The sequence below is a fragment of the Pelmatolapia mariae genome, linkage group LG9, assembly GCF_036321145.2.
Source record: "Pelmatolapia mariae isolate MD_Pm_ZW linkage group LG9, Pm_UMD_F_2, whole genome shotgun sequence".
Taxonomy (NCBI): Eukaryota; Metazoa; Chordata; class Actinopteri; order Cichliformes; family Cichlidae; genus Pelmatolapia; species Pelmatolapia mariae.
Genome location: NC_086235.1, coordinates 31,204,329 through 31,224,606, shown reverse-complemented (window position 1 = coordinate 31,224,606; position 20,278 = coordinate 31,204,329). Strand labels below are relative to the sequence as shown.

General features: G+C 41.2%; 1 protein-coding gene across 5 annotated transcripts in view; it reads left to right on the top strand.

Annotated features, from left to right (window-relative positions):
• Positions 1 to 1,900: 1,900 nt before the first annotated feature.
• mpp7a (MAGUK p55 scaffold protein 7a) overlaps positions 1,901 to 20,278 on the top strand; it is a 66,246-nt gene continuing 47,868 nt past the window's right edge. For 3 of the 5 annotated variants that reach the window (XM_063484161.1, XM_063484160.1, XM_063484159.1), the window contains exon 1: positions 1,902 to 2,145. The gene's annotated coding sequence lies outside the window, so the exon portion shown is untranslated. Of the gene's footprint in view, positions 2,146 to 20,278 lie in introns of all 5 variants that reach the window. The other 2 variants (XM_063484158.1, XM_063484162.1) reach the window with 2 other exon arrangements.

The window sequence follows — 20,278 nt, the reverse complement described above, 5'->3', positions numbered from 1 at the left end:
GCCAGATAGGCCACATCCACCACTCGGAGCACGCCTTCGTGAAGTCAGAAAATGTTTACCCAGTCATGCTAATAACATTATATATGTGAGTTTTTGTTGCTCTCTGCCATGTACATATATTTGTTTTGACAGTTTTAAGCTCATACTGTTAATTTTACTTTAACATTACCGAATTTGGATATGTAAAACTAACATAAATTATTTAATGGCGCATTAAAATCACCTCGTGTGCCAACACTATGACGTCACTGATAAGTATTTGGAAAAATGACGAGTATATATATATATATATATATATATATATATATATATATATGTATGTATGTATATATTAACTACAATTTTTTACAGACCTGGCAACCTAGCTGCAACCGCTGCAACTACACACACCCCCTTTCTATGGCAACATCCGGGCCACAAAGCGACTGGAGTCCCCTCAAAACTTGCAAAAACGTGAATCTGTGTTGCTGCATCGGAGATATTACTATTTTCTACCCAGAATTTTGATTTAATGCACGTGGCTCTTGTGGTCCTCCATACTGAATAAGCGATTGTTAATAAATATCATGTTGACAGATCTGAGACGGCCAGTGACTTGTTCTCTCCTGACATCTAGTGGTTGTACTTTGACATCGCAGGTGATATTCATCTAAGCGTCAGCAATCAATAAAACTGCACTACCTAAAACACGGTTTATGGTATGGTATACCACAAACGACTGGGAAGATTTTGAATGACAGACTTTCCTTTGTCAGATTAACAAATGAAACAGGGGCCATTTTTTAATTACTGTACTATTCTGCTTTCAGTCGACTTTTTAAAAAAATCTGTCTGTCAAAAATGTATGAAAGGGATATAGTAATGATAAAAAAGACAAATCCAAACATAAATATATCAATCCCCAAAGGAATCGTTATGGACTATTATAAACGCGTACTACGTGAAGCCATTTCCTAACACAGAGTTTGACCAGGTTGTATTAAAGTTTCAGAGTGAGTAGCTGTCACAAGGGGGCTGCAGGAGTCCATTGTTCCCAGACAATGCAGCCCACATCATATCCCAAGCCCGAGGACAAAAGAAGCTGCAGTTAAGCATTTTGGCTCACAGTGCAATTTAATGTGGGGACAAGAGGCCGCAAACAGGGGGCGTTTCTATTGTTCACACACGTCCAGTGTTGCGTGTGTCCATGTGTATGATGTCTCTGAGCTATATTAAAATTACATTAATTAATTAATATATTTATTTACGTATGTGTTTATTTGTTTTAGGAATAAAGCAGAATTAAATCAAATCACTTCTGGCCCTTCATTGGGCAACTTGTTGCGTTCTATCTTAATATGACCGGTAGGGGGAGGTATCACACCACTTTTATGGCTCTAGTACGAAAGGTACAAAAACTCACCTGAACACTAGATTCTTTTGGTTTTTGATTTTCTAGTTACGTTTTTTTCAGCTTTTTTAAAAAAAAAAAATAGACAAAACATTCACGGCTCGAAGAAAAAACAAAACAAAAAAGTCCTACTATGATACTTGTCGATAAATGAAAATGAATTACTTCACTCTTTATGATTAAACTGGCACAAATAACCTTTGCTTTGGACGCACTTCTGTAAATTTCCCATCAATGTGTCCATAAACATATTTCCTCAGCGACCTGATTTTTAATTGTAATTGTGCCTCCTTGCTTACTACGGAATGGCAAGTTTACAAGGCGTTTGCGGATGACGGACAACGAAAACAAGCCAATTAAAATGTAGAATGAATCTCTGGACACGCCTCGATAGAACACTGACCAATGAACGAGCGAATGGGTTTGCTTGGGTGGTGAAAGCTCCGCGCTGCACAGATCTCAGAGCAGCTCTGTGTTGTTGCACGCCCTCCCGCTAACGCTGTGTTTAAATATACAAACCGCTTCCAAGTCAGCCCCTTGATAGAGCACTTTACGATTCTTGGAGAGTGGCACTGTCTGCCGAGGCGTAACGTTTTGAAAGCTCAGCACACACCGCAGAGAGCGGGGATGAGTTAAGGGTCTACAAAGGAAAAAACAGACGGTTTTAAAAGTGGGAAACAAAACCAGTGAAAAGTTTTGCCCTCGAAAGAACCAGTGGAGTAGCTACACCGTGGCCATTCAACTCCGAACTCCGAGTGAGTAGAACCATCACGTTATTTATCCTCACAGCTGTCAGAACAATGAAAACAAACTAACATATTTGTATTTAAAATAAAAGCTGCCATGAATATTGCAGTGGTTCCATGGGGGAAAAGCGTAAGGCTATAGGTAGCAAGACTAGCCGTGTAACAGTGTAATAGAGGTGGAGTTGCTTTGTATGCGCTAACCTAACAGCGAACTTCAGTTGTTACCAACCTACAAAATATAAAAGTAAGCATCTGGGACTTGTGCCAAATTTTACACTGTAAAATTGATTAATTCGAAGGAAATGCTAACCTCGTCCCATTCTTTCGACATTATATGCGCATTGAAATGTGAAATTCTTTCCTAATATCGCCTTTTTAGTAGTAAATAAAATTTCACCTGACGGCTTTTCTCGTGTGGGGTTTCCGTGGGGAAGTGAACGCAGCTGTGTTGCAGGGCCCACAACAATGTTTCGAAATGACAGTAATAAGTTGTTATTAGTGATAGCAACATGCACGGCTACATGTACAACCTAATGACACGACACCGGTAGTCCAACCTGGTAAAATACACACAAACCAAGCATAAAGACAACCTTTCCACAAGCACACACACCTACAACGTAAAGCTTCTTCTCCCTCTATCCACGCCTTGTAGTGTGGACAGAGGGAATACAGAGCCCTTGTGCCCTGCGAAGTCAAGTATGGTGACACGGAGCTTGACACTGGCTGACATCGCCAAGCCTCTGACTGGGCTGCCACAGCGGGAGACTCAGCACTTGGCCAGCTGCCACCGCCTCCCAGCTCAGCCACTGGTTTTGCATATTTTGAATGTGCATAATCATGATCAGGCAGGTGTGTGTGTGTTTTGTCTCTCACAATTCCTTCATAATCCTTATTGCTATGCCTTCATAGCTCACACCCTTTGTGCATCTTTACTTAAGAGTGCCTGATAGTCCAGAAGTGAAAGTATCTTCCTATAATGGGTTTCTTGAAGTGGCCAAAAGTCAAAGGGACCCAAGACACCAGTATAATTTGCTGAATTAAGCTGTTGTTTTCGATTCCTCTCATTCCTCTGAGTCCCTTGAAAGTTAAATTCTGCATAACCACTGACTGCAGATGTGGCTGTCGTGTAAAAGAGGAAGTGCAGTGATGTTTGAAGGAAACAGTTCATTCAAAAGAAAGCTGGACTTCACTGGCAAACATCCCATTGAATTCAAGGGTTTTCCAAATTTAAATCAATGTCTAGGTGACTTAATTTCGAATAAACCTCTCACTGCTTGCTGGCAGGTAAAGTGCCTGAACTGTGTCCCATCACTCAGTAGTGATTTTGTTCGTATCCTTTTACCACATTTGTGGTGCTTTGGCTGAGAGTGAAAAGGAAAAAAAGACAGTAAGAGGATGACCTTCTTTTCCTCATGGTTCACTGCCACTGAGCGGACTTTCTGAAGAGCTGACATTCCTCTGTGTGGTTTAATCTACAGTTTTTTTGGCCACCTATTGTGCTCTCACTGGGAATAACCCATTTTTTTTGTTGGTTTTTTTTTTTAAATCTTGTCTAGAAAAAGGTAGGAGGCCTTTAGTCTGCATTCCAAATGGGCAGGAAAAGTCTCTCAGGAGACTTTGTAAGTATTTTAGTCAAGTTCATTACTCCAGCTTGTTTGTGAGGTCAGCAGTCGGGCATCATGACAGAGGGTTTCATTAAATCAGGTTTGTCATGGTTAGTGGGTTCAGGGACTCTTCGTGATGATTGAAGGGGTCAAGGTACAAATGTTTGCATCCCGGAAACTGACTGTGCAAATGCCTGCTGCCAGATGATTTTCTTTTGTTTTTTGTGCACATAGTTCTCTGGAGTGTGTATATGGGAGCAGCGGAGGTTAGGGTGGGGTCAAATGCTGTGACTCAGACGAGGCTCCGTGTAGGAGAGTTTGACCCGTGTTGGTTGCCTGAACAGGTGTCTCCGAGCTGCAGCTCCGCATAGCTCGCATTCCCAGGGTTTTGTTCCTGGCGTGGATGGTCACTGAGCTGGGGGAGGGAGATGTGGGAACTGAGAATGCTATGCATAGAAGGCTTAACTCCCAGAATTCACCCTGGCAACCTGCTGACAGAGACAAACGCTTCCTGTCCCTACACCAGCCTGGTCTATGTTGATGAGAAACCTATCAGCAGCTCAGTGCGGTGCCCACGGCCGGAGACAAAGCTGAGATTTGGTTCGGAACTGCTTGTCAGCAGGGAGGCTATTTTCTTGGGGCTTAAGGGTGGGTGGGATACAGTGGTTTAAGACTCTTAATCCAAGCATTAGTTTGGATTACTATCAGATCTCAGAGTCATGGGAAATTGCCTTGTGTGAAGACAGTTCATTGGAGTTTGCCTGACCACTCTATGTCTGTCATGTATCTATGACTCTCTTGGGTGTCCTGTGGGAGATTCTTCAGGAGAATGGGGTACTGGGCCTGTTGTTAATGCTGCAGGTTTTTAAGTATCCCGGAATCTTGTTCACAAGTGGGGCAAAGAGTGGACAGATGGATTGGTGAAGCATCTGCATCATCTATTCAGATTTTATGAGGAGAGAGCTGAGCCTAGAGGCAAAGCTGTCAATTTGATTGGTCAGTTTAAAATCTGAGCTTTATCTCTGCCTATGAGCTAATGGTAGCAACTGAAAGACACTTATGCCTGCCTGGACTCACACTTATAGACCCGTTATACCTGTTGTTAGGCTGTGTTGCGACACGCGTGTCGCCACATTTCTGTAGCAGTTCTACCAGCACTGAGGGCGTGGTTACTTTCTGCAGTATTTTCCTGAACACTAGGTGTCACTACTCAGACAAAACCTTCACATCAGCGCTGCTGTACAATGAGAATAAGTTAAAACTGGAAGCAAAATCTCTTTTTTTTTTCAAACTGTTGCAATATCGTCCTCTGTATAATCTGTGAATCCACAAGCTTTTGTACTCGTGGAGCAATAAAATGTTAGTAAAAGCAGCCGCAGAACCTACATGTGCTTACAAAAACTGAGAGTTTTTGACACCAAAATCTAGCTTGCACCAGCGGATGTTGCATCACCCTTGTCGTACGGCGCCATTTGCGAAGGCAAGGTTGACAAGTTTCCCATCTGAGACAGAATCACTCTTTGGCCATGTTTCAGACATGGCCAAAGAGGAAAAAGACCCTCGGCAGAGTCGGGATATACTGTGTCTCTCAGCTGGCTTGGAAACATCTCAGCATCCCTCGAGCAGAAGCCTGGTGTCATGGGAGAAGGAAGTCTGAGCAGCTGTGCTCATACACCAGTCTAAGCACAGCTGTAAGCATTTGACTTGGAAGAGAAACGCTGGGAAAATAAGTTTATTAGTGTTTCACAAATGTTTTCTTCTTAAACACCTCCAAGAATCGCTTATATTTAATATGAAAGCTAATAAATGAAGTCTAATTCAAGCAGTAGGCAGGTGTCTGCTAATTGTGAATGTTTGGAGTACAGTGTGCAGCTCCTCTGGCACTGAAGTGAAGCACAAGACTAAAAAATCCACAGAATCATGAGAAAGACATGGTGTTATTGTGGACTCTTTTAAAAGTCATTGTGTTTCAGCAGTACTACCTCTTCATCAAGCGCTGTGTTCTCTTCGCTCAGGTCTTCGAGCACTGCCTCGTGGCAAACCTACTTTACAGCCGGTCATTTGCTAAACTTGGCATCATATGAAATATGAATACAAGTATGTTGTTTCACTAGCTTAATCCATTTATACAGTCTGAAGCCAGACTGATCAAAATATTTTTACACCTCGCATGTAGATTTGTCAAGGGTCTTATATAGCACATTTTCCATGATCGCACATGTTGCAACCCATGTTGTGAAATTGACAGCTGAGAAGTGATGAGGTTGTTAAAGCTAGCTTCCAGGAACTAGATCAACAATTCTGACATCAGTGGAAGTGATCCTCTCTGACTCAGTCTGTTCTTACTACATCACTGCTGTTGTTGTAATGATCCAAGCAGCATGTATACTGAGAACAGGCTATCCAATGACGCATCAGTCTCTCCATTCATTCATCCATCCATCCATCTACCCACCCCAGCCATTCTTTCATTACACCATTCATCCATCCATCTATTTATCCATCAGTCCTACTGTCTGTCTATAGTGACCATCTTTCTGTAATCTCTGAGTTTGCAGTGGACTTGTGAGCCTTCTGCCGCTCTGCCAATACCAGATGGATACATTAAACTGATGTGCTCGTCGGGGTCCCTGGCAGGGGTCATGGTTGATGAGCATTAGTGATGCTGTGTTCTCATGCCCCTGCCTGCCTTGCAGAGGTGTAGAGTTTCTCTCAGTACCACCTAAGCCTCTGCTGTGCTGCGGTGGAATGAGCCCACCTAGCAGATGCCAGCTATCAGACACCGACGGTCAACTGCGTCACATTCCAGCCTGTGTACATGAAACGCTGCGCTCACTGTGCAGGCATGCAGCCCTCCTTACTCACTGCGGCCCATTTTTTGATGGAGAAAACAGAGAGACTGAATGAATGACAGCACTTAGTGAAAATAAGTTAGACCCTAAACCCTAAGGGAGAATGTCAAGTCATGTGCTACTGTGTAAAGGTCTAAACATGATTAGTAGGAAAGTGATATCTTGTTGTGGGATGCTGTTTTCTTCTCATTTAGGGCATACGCAATTAAGACATGCACATGCTTAGTTACATTCCTGTTCAGCTACATCTCTTACCTAATTTGATTTGCATTTAAAGCCTTTGCGCTAACAGGAATATGTACAGTAAACTCTATATGCATGGTTTTCTTTTATAATTAGTTCAAAGACAATGTCGCACAGTCATGTAAAGACATGATGCATGTCTGTAAGAACTTGTGTGCAGTCAGTGAAGGCTAGACGCAGAAGAGGGTACCCTTAACTGATGTCAGGCTTATTTGTCAAACAGTGTTTTATTGATGAGAGTTTTCCATGCGTGGCCCCTGCTTAGTGTTACTACGCCTGTTCCGCTTATGGCAGCGCCATGAATTATTCAGTGCGCTTGGGGCAAATAGAACTAAAACAGCCTAAACTGTGCGCTTGTTGGTGGTTTAGTTAAATAAATCACAGCAAATGCAGTTTATGTAACTCTCTTCAAATGTGAACTTAATGACTTTTGTGGATCTGAATAGGAAGACTTTTGTTTTTGCTATTTGACCTGAAGGCTTCAAGTTTACACCATCAGCATGACAGGATCTTCGTCAACTGTATCCACTGCTGTATTAATGGCCATGATATTTAGAGTGTTTGGAGCCCTTAGTTACCAAACATTTGTCCTGTGACCCATGATTTCCTTGCTCGCCTTTACCTCTAACAGCAATGGGAACTTGACGGTAACTTGAGCATTTGATTTAATTAATGTAAGGGTAATGTAACACCATTTATGATGCAACACGCACATAACACACTGATGTCAGCACAATCTTCCTTGTTTGCTGCTGTGAGAGCATCAGATAACTCAAGCGAACATGACTTCTTTTCCTAAAACATTGCCTTCTTTTTTTTTACATGGTGAAGGGTCCTGTAGAGCAAGGCCACAAAATAAAGAGATTAAGTGAACCTAATGTTAATGTATTTCCTTTTTTCTGCTACCTTGGGCTTTCTGGCAAGGAATCTGAGTTCCACTACAACTGCTCTTGTTTTCTTAGCTGCCGATCATTTATATTAAACAGCATGAGGTGAGATGGGTTGCAAAGAAGTTTGCAGACTTGCAGCAGTTGTGGAAAGGCTAAAATAACAGTTTAAATCGCGTGACCTGTATGTGCTTCACCAATTGACTTGAAGAAGGGAATGAGTTAGGGTGTCCATTGATGTGGGCTGCTATTGGCCTGCTAGAACTAAAGCTATTCATTCTGTAGTGGATCGCTGCATTTAAGTAAAGCATGTTTCATTTTCTGATGTCACTCAAGATGTCTTCACCTTCTTGACCTTGCTGCATTGTAATCATTGATGTGATGAGTGGCAGGGGACTTAGTACTTGGGTATGCTCTCTGTGACTGTGGGTGGCATCTTGCACAGACCTCCAGAATGGTGCTGATTAGGCTAAGAGGTTTTCTCCTGTTGCCTGTTTTCTGTCAGTTGGCAAGGGACCCTTTCCAGAAAGCAATGCTGGTTTTCACGGGTAAATCCCCCCTCTTTTGTGTGTGGGGTGTCTCAAGTAGTGTGAGCTGTAGTTCTCCACACTTGTTGCTGTTGTCTCCTGCCACCTACTTCTGGCTGCAGGGGTAGCAATCTCAACTACACGCCACTACATGTAAATCTTTGGAGGTCTGTGTGTGTGTGTGTGTGTGTGTGTGTGTGTGTGTGTGTGTGTGTGTGTGTGTGTGTGAATGCATGTTTTTGTCTCTGAGCTGGAAAGCATGTTCTCAGGCTTCTGTGTGTGTGTTTGTGTGTGCCTGTGTCGGACAGGCATTCATTCATTCATCTTTAGCCCACTAACCCCACTCTGTGTGTGTCTACTCCCTTGTTGCTCATTGAACACAATTAGGGCAATTCGACTGTGAATAAACCCTTCACAAGAGTCTAATAGGACTATTAACTATGCAATCTTCACTCTTTGATGACCCACATGATAAAGGCTATTCAGTCTAAATGATGGCAGACAAAGGGATTGGATTATAAACTATTTAAACCAGCAGGGCAGTGTGCTACGCTCTGAGCTCTGTTAGTCTTTTTTTGTGAGAGGTTTGGTGAGACCTGGAGAGAAAATAACCCTAATTCTTTCTCAATATAAGGATTACACAAGTGAATAGTCAATAGGAAAACCGACATGTTATACGCACCACAGTAGGACTTGGAGAAAAAAAAGCTACGGAAATGTCCAACTAAATTATTTAGCACTGAGCTTATGTGACTACAGCTGTGACTGCTACAGTGTTTTAATGACTGTTCTGGGCTGATATGAACTGTAGCTTCCTGCATGTACAGCATGTTTCTTGTGACATTGTATGCTTCTGTTGTTTTCTGCAGTGTTGTTTGGTAAATTTGACCCATGTCCCTTTGTCAAATGTCCCTTTGTTTTCTAATACTAATACATTGTTGTTTCATGCTGCTGTTATCTAAACAGGTTTTGCCACATTGAACCTAAACTGCCTTCACATTGCATACATGATTCAAACCAGCAGGAATGACTGCCTCAGCCTAACATTTCTACCAGCTGAAATGAGGTTGGTTTTTTGGGAACCATCCTAAAATGTAAACAGCTGTAAGCACTCCCTGCCGCCTGTGACACAGAACCCTCATATCAAAGCACCGCTAACTTAGCTCACCACTAATTGCTGAGTAACCTTTGACTGTATTTTCTTTTTTTTTTTGCTCTGGTGAAATCAAAGTATGATATTTATAGTTTGCTTTGGATTGTCAGTTGATAACAGCAGGCGTATGGTGTTCATGGAGCACCGTGTGTTGGTGCAGTTGACTCTCTCTGGCGGCGCCATAATGCAGCTGTTAGTCTATTTAGATTTGAATAGAGTTTGAATAGATGTGCAGTGTGGGGATAGGGTTTGGGTCACATGGTTGCTTTATGATAATGCAACTTGTTCAAAGAGTTTTGATTGATATTATACTACATCACTTGAGATCTCCTTAACTTGTTTCTGTATTTCAGCTTTCTATTCAGAAGTACTTGTATAGCAGCACAGTGGTATTAAGGTAGACCCATGGGTAGTGAGTAGATTTGTGACCTCCCAATCAGATTGCATGCTCTTTTGAAGTAGGCCAGGTTTCTTTAAGGAGGGATGCTTGGCATTTATTCCATGTTAGTATTAGCCAAGTTTTCTATCTGAATGCATACAGAAAAGTTTGCCTCCATTTTAAAGGGGTTTTTTCATGCTAGCGGTCAGCTAAAATTCCCCCCTCGCATATTTTCTTATTAATTACGGTCTTTAATAATTCCTACCACCCAGTGACTGCCTAATGGAGTTTAGTGTCCTTTGTCACAGGCTTTTTAGAAAACATTTTTAAGAAATACAACTTTTCTCTTCTGGGAAATAAATGCAAACACTGTAATCATTTTAAAAGTGAAGTTAAATTTGTGTTTATTACTATCTGGACAGTTTTTTATTGTAGTAATGTATGACTAATGTGGCTGGACAGCATGGTGTGCCATTGTGCCTTGATCCATCATTTGAGAACCTCTGCAACAACATGAAATACACATTAAAATAAAGGCATATGATTGGACATTGTACTGACCCAGGTACTGCCAGTTTTCCCTGCAAACCCAACCTTTAACAGTTGGTCATTATAATGGCTCTTTCTCTGTCCACTCAGTTTCCTCTCTTATTTCCGGGGTCGTTGGCACCAGACGGACACAAAGCAGCTCTTTATTTGTCTGTTTTCGAGTTGCCTCTTCAGCTAATCTGACTGACCATCAGCAGCAGCTTCTGTCACAGGGAAAGACAGAGAAAAATCCTGAGAGACAGTGAAAGAGGGGTTGGGGTGGCATGAAGGGTGATGACTGGACCATTTGGCATCCAGTGAACAGAGGAGTATTGTGTGCCAGTGAGCCACTCTAGAACAGCTTGCTTTTTTCTTTCTTTCTTTTTTAATACAGGAGGACAGTGGTGTTAAATCTCCAAAACATTATAAGGGAATCTGCCAGGGATACATTTACCAACAATACACCTCAACCCAAGATTCTCAGAAGCAGTTGACAAGACAAGACTATGATATACATATAAGAAGAGCTGCTTTAGTTCTCAGTTAGGTTTATGTGAAGTAGCTGTTAAAGGAGAACAAAAGAATTTACTGGAGATGTTTTGGTCACTTATTAATCTCTCATCCAAAGGTCAAGGCCAGTGTGGAGGAAAAGATTTTCCCTTAAACTTAATTTAGTGATGCAATTTTTTTTGGTGTTGACAAATAAATATGAAGCTGTAACTTGATCTCTATGAATAGACTGGACTATAGAGTTGGTATTTGATCAAGAATGCAAAAGTTCGTCCTTCCTTTCTCTTGATGACCTCCAGATGCTGGCAGAGAAGGAAACTTTGTACAAGTTAAGCTTCCAAAATGTTTAAACAGATGAAAGTTGGCTTTTTTAAACTGAGATACAAATCACCTAAAACTTTGTCTCTAAAATTGTTAAAAAGTGACAAAAAATAGTCTTTATCTGATTAGTTAAACAGATGAGATCCCGCTCCAGCTTTTACTGGTGCCCAGAAGTTAAAAGTTTAACTGTTCATTTTAAGCGTATTTTGTTGAATCCAATTGACGTCCCTTTCTCTGACCTATAGGCAAAATCAGTAATGGCACTGCTATCAGTTAAAATCTTATTGATATCCATCTTAAGTATTAAAGAAATCTTTTCGCAACAACAGCCTAGACATGTGTCCTCCTTCATTAGTACCTTTAATGTATTTCAGTAGACACCCCATCAAATGAGAAACCTGTGAGACAGATGCTGGAAATGATTGTTTTAGTTTTACTGGTTTTGACTACACTTTCAGTGGTTTCAGTGAGGGCTAGGTTCTAACGCTAACAGCACTCGAATGTGTGAACGTTGTAACCACATCCAGCTGACTATGCTTCGACTTCAAAAAACTAAACTGCAGTGTGAAAAAATGCTATGACCTGTGATATTTCAGGTATGTTGTTACTTACACCACTTTTGTTTATTTCCTTTCTTTATGTCCTTAACTGGAGAAGTTCATACAAGTTCCTAATGGTGCTGGATTGAAAACTGTATTAAGGGAACAGAAAGCAGTAGCTACTGATAGAGGAGAGGTGTGTAGACCATAGAGTCGATATAAAAAATGACAGGAACTACTGTGACATCACCTCCTGGTTTCGAGACTCACAGCAGCTTAGTATTTTCGCTGCTGGTTTTTTGGAACCAGATCTTACCTTATTTGCACCAGATGGTAGAAGTTATCATCAGTAAAGTGTACTAAAACAAACATTAGGACTTCTATTGGTGCTAATTAGGACTAAGTAACATTCATCAGTAACAACATCACTGCAAGTCATACTATTTATCAAATTATTACACTAATAAAGTGTCATTAGGCACTAACATCAAACACAGTTTTGAAAAGCAGTTCAGTGACTCCATTTAGTGTAGATGAGGCCTAGTACACAGCGACTGGCTACAGCTGCCTGTAACCCATTATTGCATGTATCTTCGCTTGATAAATGACACTTCAAAGTTTTATATCTAATCAGAATCTTAGTTAGAAAACTGCGCGTTTTACATTTTCCCAGACCTTATATAGGGCTGAGTTTTCAAGCTGCTGGCATTTAGACTGCAGAGCAACATCAGTAAACACTAAGGAGTGTCTAAGCAACTGTGAAAGTGCTTGTGAGTAACTGTGTGTATGCATCACCAAGTGTATTGTGCACACTTTGGTAAATTTGCTTGCGTGTTAAAGGTCACTCATCAGTTTGCTCTTTTCTTGTCAATAACATCTGTGACAGCAGTGTGTACTCTGTGTAGTGCACTCTTGTTCTGCACAATAAAACGTGGGAAATTCCCGGTGCAGACACCAAGCAGGCCCTTTGCCACATCATTAAGCTTTTGACTTTCACCATTGATTCACACACATCCTCTTTCATCCCTAACAGTTCTTTTAAAGCTGGGGAAGCCTAATAAGGCTTAGAAAATGCTTTAGTTCATCTATGTGATTTGAACAGACGGGAGTGTGAATGGGTGAAGTGAATGGCTCGTTGCGTAACGAGGTATTAGAACATCTAGCCTGGCCATCATCCACAGAACTAGGGATCATCACTGGTGGCTCTCAGCAGTCCACTGCCTCGCTGAGACTGTCAATGGTTTTTTAGGTTTTCATTTTTAAAACAGGGCAGCACGGTGGCACGGTCGTTAGCACTGTTGCCGCACAGCAAGAAGGTCCTGATTTCAATTCCACCATCAGGCCGGGGTCTTTCTGTGTGGAGTTTGCATGTTCTCCCCGTGTTTGCGTGGGTTCCTTCCGGGTACTCCGGCTTCCTCCCACCGTCCAAAGACATGCAGCTTGTGGGGATAGGTTAATTGGATAATCCAAATTGCCACTAGGTGTGAATGTGCGAGTGAATGTGAGTGCGAATGGTTGTCTGTCCCTGTGTGTTGGCCCTGTGACAGACTGGCGACCTGTCCAGGTTGTACCCCGCCTCTCGCCCTATGACAGCTGGGATAGGCTCCAGCGCCCCCCGCGACCCTGAAAAGGATAAGCGGAAGCGAATGGATGGATACAATGAGGTTCTGCCATGTTCACCACCCAGGCAACTTCTCTCAGCTTTGCATTTATAGTAAAGATAACGGCCAGGTACTCCTCCACTATTCCATTATCTGGACTTTTTCAGCCAAAGGATGAGGTTATTTCCAAGAAAAAACTTTATCTAGAAACATTCAACATGTGTCAGAGGTTTGCAGTGATAGCAACTCCCATTTGCACTTGGAGAAATATGTGGTTAGATGGTTTGAATATGTTGGATCCAAAGTAAAGTTTCAAGGTTGTTTTTTCTCTTTGGTGTGTGCCAGCTGATACCAGCTTTAGTTGGAAACTGATTTTATTTGTTTGTTTAGCATTCTCAGAGGTCATGAACTGGGTAGTTTTCCTTCTTATTTGTGCATGACTTGTTTCCCAGTAAAGCCCAAAATGTGGTTTCACTAATACAAGGTTTGTGTGTCGAATGAGGAAAAGCAGAAAAGCAGCATACACCAGCACAGCTCAACACAATTTTAGTTGCATTTTTGAACAGAATAACCACTGGTACCTATCAGACATCTCTGATGAAGTTCATAGAAAGAACTAATATGCAGATACAAAATAAACTGGCAGTTGGGTGGTCAACAGGAAATGTTATACTTTGACCAAACAATCACAGGCCTAAAACTATAAACATCAGACATTAGGAATATAATTAGGAAGCAACAGCAGGAATTATATAAAACACAGTGGGTCTCATTCACAGTCGATATGCACAAATCTGAGTTTAATCTGCAATTCATCGTTATTTTCACACCTTAATTTGTTCATATTCTACAAACTGATTTAAAACTGCCTCAGACCATGTGCAACAAGAATCTTATCTTTCATTAAAACTGACTTCCAACCTTGTTTAATGTCCTCACCTACTATCACAGATGTCCAGAATATCCCAGAATATGGATGTTTTTTAGTAACTTTCTCTTATTTGGTTAACAGATCAGGTGTCCCTTGTCCACCTTGGACCTTCTTGTCCTCCTCAGACTCTGAGCCCGAGCTTTGCTTTTTATTTGGAAGCTTTGGAAAGCTGTTCCTTTTGTGGCTTCCTCCTAGGACACTATTGTCTAAATTTCTTCAATTGGTCTTTCTCCTGCTGTCTTGCCTTAACAGGCTTCTCTCTTACAACATCACTGCCACTTTCTTTCCTTCACCTTGAGGTAAATCTGTTTGCTCATACAGTTAAATGGAAACATGAAAATATGCTGATTGCACTATCCTGTTGGTTTAGAATTATGCTGTTTCACTAATGCATTTGCATTTCATGAATCTGACAGTTATTTTGCATACGCACTTATTTTTTATGCAGAATAACAACATTTCTATGCACACATTAGTGAATGAGGTCTATTGAACTGACAAAGACTGAGGAAAAACACGCTTATTACACATAACAGTTAAAGGGACAATCAGACACAAGTGAACTCAATCAAGACAATATCAAAGACAGAAAAGGAACAAAGAAGGGAACTAAAAACACAAATGGGAAAACAAACCTTGGAAATAAAACAAGGATTAGCTAAGAGAAGGACCAATGATGTAACCAAATTACAGTTTTCCTTCTCATTGAGAAAACACTCATAAAACTAAGCAGGACAAGAACTAAGAATTAACACAAAGGAAGAAAAACTAAGGATTAGAACAGAGACCATGTTTAATTACTAAGGCCAAGACAGGTTGAATTCCCTTCAGCAGGCAGGATAAGTGTTTACATGTTCAGTTCTATTTAACCCTCTAACCTTGTAACTTCATCTGAAAGGTAGAAAGGACCTACATCTAATCACACAATCCTCTCTGAGTTCACAGTAAAACATGCTTACAGTGTGTAGAAACCTTTTGTAAAGCTTTTTTTGAATCCTTGAGAACTTTTTTCTTTTATAATTGTAGACTAAGTAACCTGTATCCACACAGCTCCGATTTCACTAACAAAGCAACAGGACGATGGGAGCCAGGCTGCGATGGAAACTGATCCCATTTTGCTAGAGTGGAGGAGGAAGTGCCGGCTGTACGTCATTGTGTGTGTGGAATGTGGAGGAGTGTGGGGATGAGAGCACTTCAGAGAGTGGGATGAAAAGGGTTGGGAGACGGGAGAAATTAATGGAGATATGTGTGTTGGATTTTCTGTGTACCTGATTAGCAGGGTGCTGACAGGTGCTGCTTAGCCACTTAGAATGGCTGTCGTAGACAAAAGGGATCATTATTGTCTCTCAGCTCAGATGGCTCAGCACCGTCTGAAAGATGTGACAGGACACTGAAGGAAGCTGCAGCTGATTATTTCTGATTAATTCTCACAGGAACACTGAATATATGGTCTGAATCTTTAGTTCAAGCACATCAGTGAGAGAGTCAAAGTCCCCCGAACATGATGTTAGAGTTTGGTCTCTGAAAGACTTGTGGTTTTAAATGAGGTGAGTCATGTTTAGAGTTGGGGCACCACTCTGATAATCAATTGAGGCATTGTTCTCCCTGCTTATACCTCCTCTTTCATTTGCAGTAACCAAAGCCAAAATCTGTTGCGTTGCCAGGAAAAATAGAGGTCATAAACACTGCTGTTTTTCATTTATCAGTCTAATATTTTCCCGTACTGCATAACATGAATGTCGAGGAATGTGTTAATTAGTGCAGCAGGCCTTCTGACCCTCCACCCTGACTTCAGCTGCTGCACTGCTGCACCGGTCTGTTTCCCCTGTTCACTGCCTCAGGTGAATTCGCTCACTTTCCCAGCACCACAAGCTAAATTCTGTGTGAATACCCTGTTTGTCTATCTCCTTAATCCCAACAGTGTCTTTGAGTCTAGCTCCTAATTGCATGTAAAAACTCGCCCGGTTTTGGTTTTGTTCTCATTCAGTTCTGAAGTACCAGCAGCAAGACAGTCATTGCAAACAGAGGCTTATGTTGAAATACATGGCGGTCTGTGGTTTCCGTCCCGCAGATTAAAAGCTCTCGGCAATCTGAGGTGATACAAAAGTTAGAGGTCATGGTTTCTAAAAATATGTTTAATTCGGCATTGTTCGGCCATTACCTAAAGCATGTTACTATTTCCCCCCCAAAAAACGTTTCTGCTAAACCTGCACAGGCACATGTGTAAATTGATTCAACATCAACTGATACATCGTGTCTGATCTTGAGTCTAATGAATCAAATGTTTTGTAGAGCCAAATAGTTGTTGAGATTTTTTTTTCTCGTCTTAACTAACTGAAGCCTTTCGTCGAACTACTAAATAAATAAATTGGTACTCTCTTTCTGGCCAGACACGTGGCAGCAGTTCTGCTATCATTTTGTTTGTATTTGACAAAATAAAAATGCAGAAATAAGTTTACACTTTAGTTTTATGACTGCTAGTGAAAATTGTTTTCTTTACAAATAACTCTCTCACTGAACTAACACAGCCAATCTCAACATGTGTGTGCTTCCTGCTCATATTGCCCTCATATTAAGTCATTTTTTGCTTTTTTAAATAACTTATTTTAGCATTGTACTCAACAACAAAGAAATCCTCCTAACAAAAAAAGTAACTTCAAGGGCCAAACTGCATTCACGCCAATATACGGGCCACAAGCAGGGATGACGTGGGTTGCAAGTGACCCCTGGGTCGCGAGTTTGAGACCCCTGATCTACATTGTTGTAACTACTACATTTATATCTCACATCACCTTATACATGAATTGTAAATTAATTTACAAAACCAGTGTTTTCCCACACATTGACTTAACTTTGATGGGCCTGCCCAAGTAAAGTGGCAAATCATGTTACTACGTTTTTTTGGGGGGTTTTTTAATCCATCTGGAGGACCATTGCCATATGCGATGATACATTCTTGGATACTTTTATTTTTGCAGTTAGTCTTGTTTTATGACTAGAAACCGGCTTTCAGGCCATGTCGTTATTCTGTCTGCACTCAGTATCATTCATCTGCAAAAGACATCTTGTTCCATTGTAAGAAGTACCTGAACTCCACCTTCATGGACCAAAGCTGGTCGCCCCAGGATGGTAGTGCTTCATCTGCTCTAAAGTAATGCTGTCGCCAGCTAAGCAAAATGTAAATCTGTAGGAAACTCCCAACTATCACAGCCAAAATCTGTGATGGTCTCTATCAGCCTGAGACATCAGAGCAAAGAAGATTTAGTGAGACAGTAAGCCTTGGCGCCCCCATGCACTCACCCCCATGCACACATGCTGTATTAAACCGCAGGTTGACTTGTGTGTGTTGGTAATTTGGAAGGTGCTGATTGCTGACACTCCATTGTGGCTGCTGTCACTCTGCCAGGAGATAGCTATGGTGATACTCCTATTCTCACAGCCAGTGTCTGTGTGAAACTCCGCCCTGCAGTGGAAAAAGCTGCATTTGCAGTCTCCAAGGTTAAGCTTCTGCTCGTGGATATTTTATGACACAGCACAATTGATTCTATAGATCTGTGCCATCTGCTCATGTCTGATGTCTTGGTGATGATATCGTTTTGAAAACGTGATCTGCTGGAAGGATTGGACTCACATGGTGGCACACACAGTAGCATTTTAGGTGAGTTTTTTTTGTTTGTTTGTTTTTGATTTTGTTTTTGCGTTGTCTGTCTACAGTGCATTTTCATTTTCCACGTTATACTAAGAGCGAGTTGCTTGTTGCCCTGGTGGTACTACCCTGATCGTGGCAGCCTGGCTGACAGTTGTTTTGCTGCCCCCAGAGGAGCAGCTTTGGTGTAATACAGTATTTTCTGCCACCAAAGCTTCCCACACTCCATCTCACCACCTTTGTCCATCTGCTCGATCAGACTTTCTCCATCTGGTATGAAATAAAGCAGAGTCAACCTCAGCAGGGTTACTGCTGTGTACGACATGTCATGTTTTTTGGTTCTGTATCCACCATTTAGGGACAGCCAAATACAATCTTAGTGTACTGAAATTGTGGGCTATGTTGTCTCCAGGTTAACGACATCCGTCACAGTCTCCGGGTTACATTTTACCTGCATGCCTTTTTAATCTAAATGAATTACAGTCCGGATCCAAAGTTTCCCATTTTTTTTGGAAAAATGGCAAAAAAATCATATTTAGCATGGTGGGAACTTAACAAGGTTCCAAGTAGAGCTTCAGCATTCAACAAGAAGAAATGAGAGTGAGACAAAACATTTTTTTGAGCATGCAATTTATTGAAAACAACGCTTAAACTGAAGCAGGCTCTTTTACAGCTGATCAAAAGTTTAGAACCACACCTCAAAAAAAACCCCGTAAACCCCCCAAAACAGAAATCAAAGTTCCAGACATGAACTCAGTAATGAGTAGCTCCACCGTTATTGTTGATCACTTCAAAAATTTGTTGCGGCATGCTTGACGCAAGCATTTCCATGAGGTGTGGGAACATTTCTGCAAGTGGTGAAGACGGCCGCACGTAGGGGATCTACTGTCTACCATTTTTCAAGTGGTCTTAAACTTTTGATTGGGACTGTGAGCAGGCATAAAAAGCTAGGATTTTCAGCAAATAAAATGATTTTAATCTTCTTAAAATGAACTGGAGCTGGATGTCCACGTTTGGAAACTACATATTGAAATATGACAGTTCATCGTGCATATTCAAAGGCTGAAGTGGTTAACACAGAAAAGGGTGGAACAGCTTGCTATTTTAAGATAATAGTAGCAATATTTATATAATACTAGCAAAAACCCTTCCTATGGGTAGTTTTTACCAGGATGCAATAGTTTTTCAAATTTTTTATTCCGTATTTAATGGAGACATGAAGAAAATTCCAGCTGTGATTCAAATTTTGTGGTGTCCTCGGGATTCCCATATGCTTGTTTGCCATTCACCTAGGGACCATTTTTGATCCGAGGACACCACAAGGGTTACGTTACCAATGGCAATGTACGCTGAATGTGACATGTGAAACACTAACGGAGCATGCAATATCGCATTCACAGGGGGATGATGAAAATGAAAATAAGAACAATTGGGATTTATTATGAATGCTTTTTTAAAGATGTAAATGTTGTTAATCGCTGTATGTGTGACGATGTTCGTGCAAAGTTTCGTTGAGATTGGTCTGCCCGTTAAGGGGGAGAAGATACTGACCAAAAAGTCAATAGGTGATAGTGATCTGATAACTGTATTGGATATTGATTTGATTCTGAGATGAAAAATTGCCTCAGATATCACTGTTAAGTCTTGTCACATGAGACACATCAGCAGCAGCACACTGGCTGCTAGCAAGAGAGCTAATGTAGCAAAGTGACAGCAGCATGGAGGTATTTAATTCCAGCTACACCAACAGCTTTTATTTGTGTGTTTGCAGTAGTCTTTAATTTTAGTGTAAACTGTGTCGATACAACCAAATAGCTCAGATGGAGACCATGTTTCTCATTCTCTCTCCCTCCTGCATTCACTCACTTTCACTCTCAGTATGCTCGTTGTAACGCTTGTTTGGAAGCTTTTACTGCACTTGCGTGTTGTCGCCAACTCCATTAATGGTATTTCACTTCGCCTGCCTCTTGTCAACTCCGCTCCACGCACAACGTGTGCATGTGCAGTAAAAAAGGAGCAAAAAGAATAACAGAGGAGAAAAGGGGACACTATAAATAACAGCCTGTGACCCTCACATTAATACCAATTCAGTCAGTTTACTAAATTTAAAGTTGAGGCTGGACGACCTCAAACATTATGGAACGATTCTCAGTCTCTTCCTCACAGTGGGAATTGCGGTTTGGGATCAATGCTTTGTATAAACACAATTAGCATTATTGTGAATTGATTTATTCTTGTATCATGAAAGTTCAAGAGCCTTCATCTACCAGATGTAGGATGTGTCCTAACAGTTTGTTATAAAGATTGGGTGTTTATGCACTGGGCTTGTGTTAAATTATGAACGTGAGGGGAAAGAGATTCAATGTACAGCCCGCACATCTAAATCCTTTCCTGTCTTATTGGTGATGATGCGGTTCT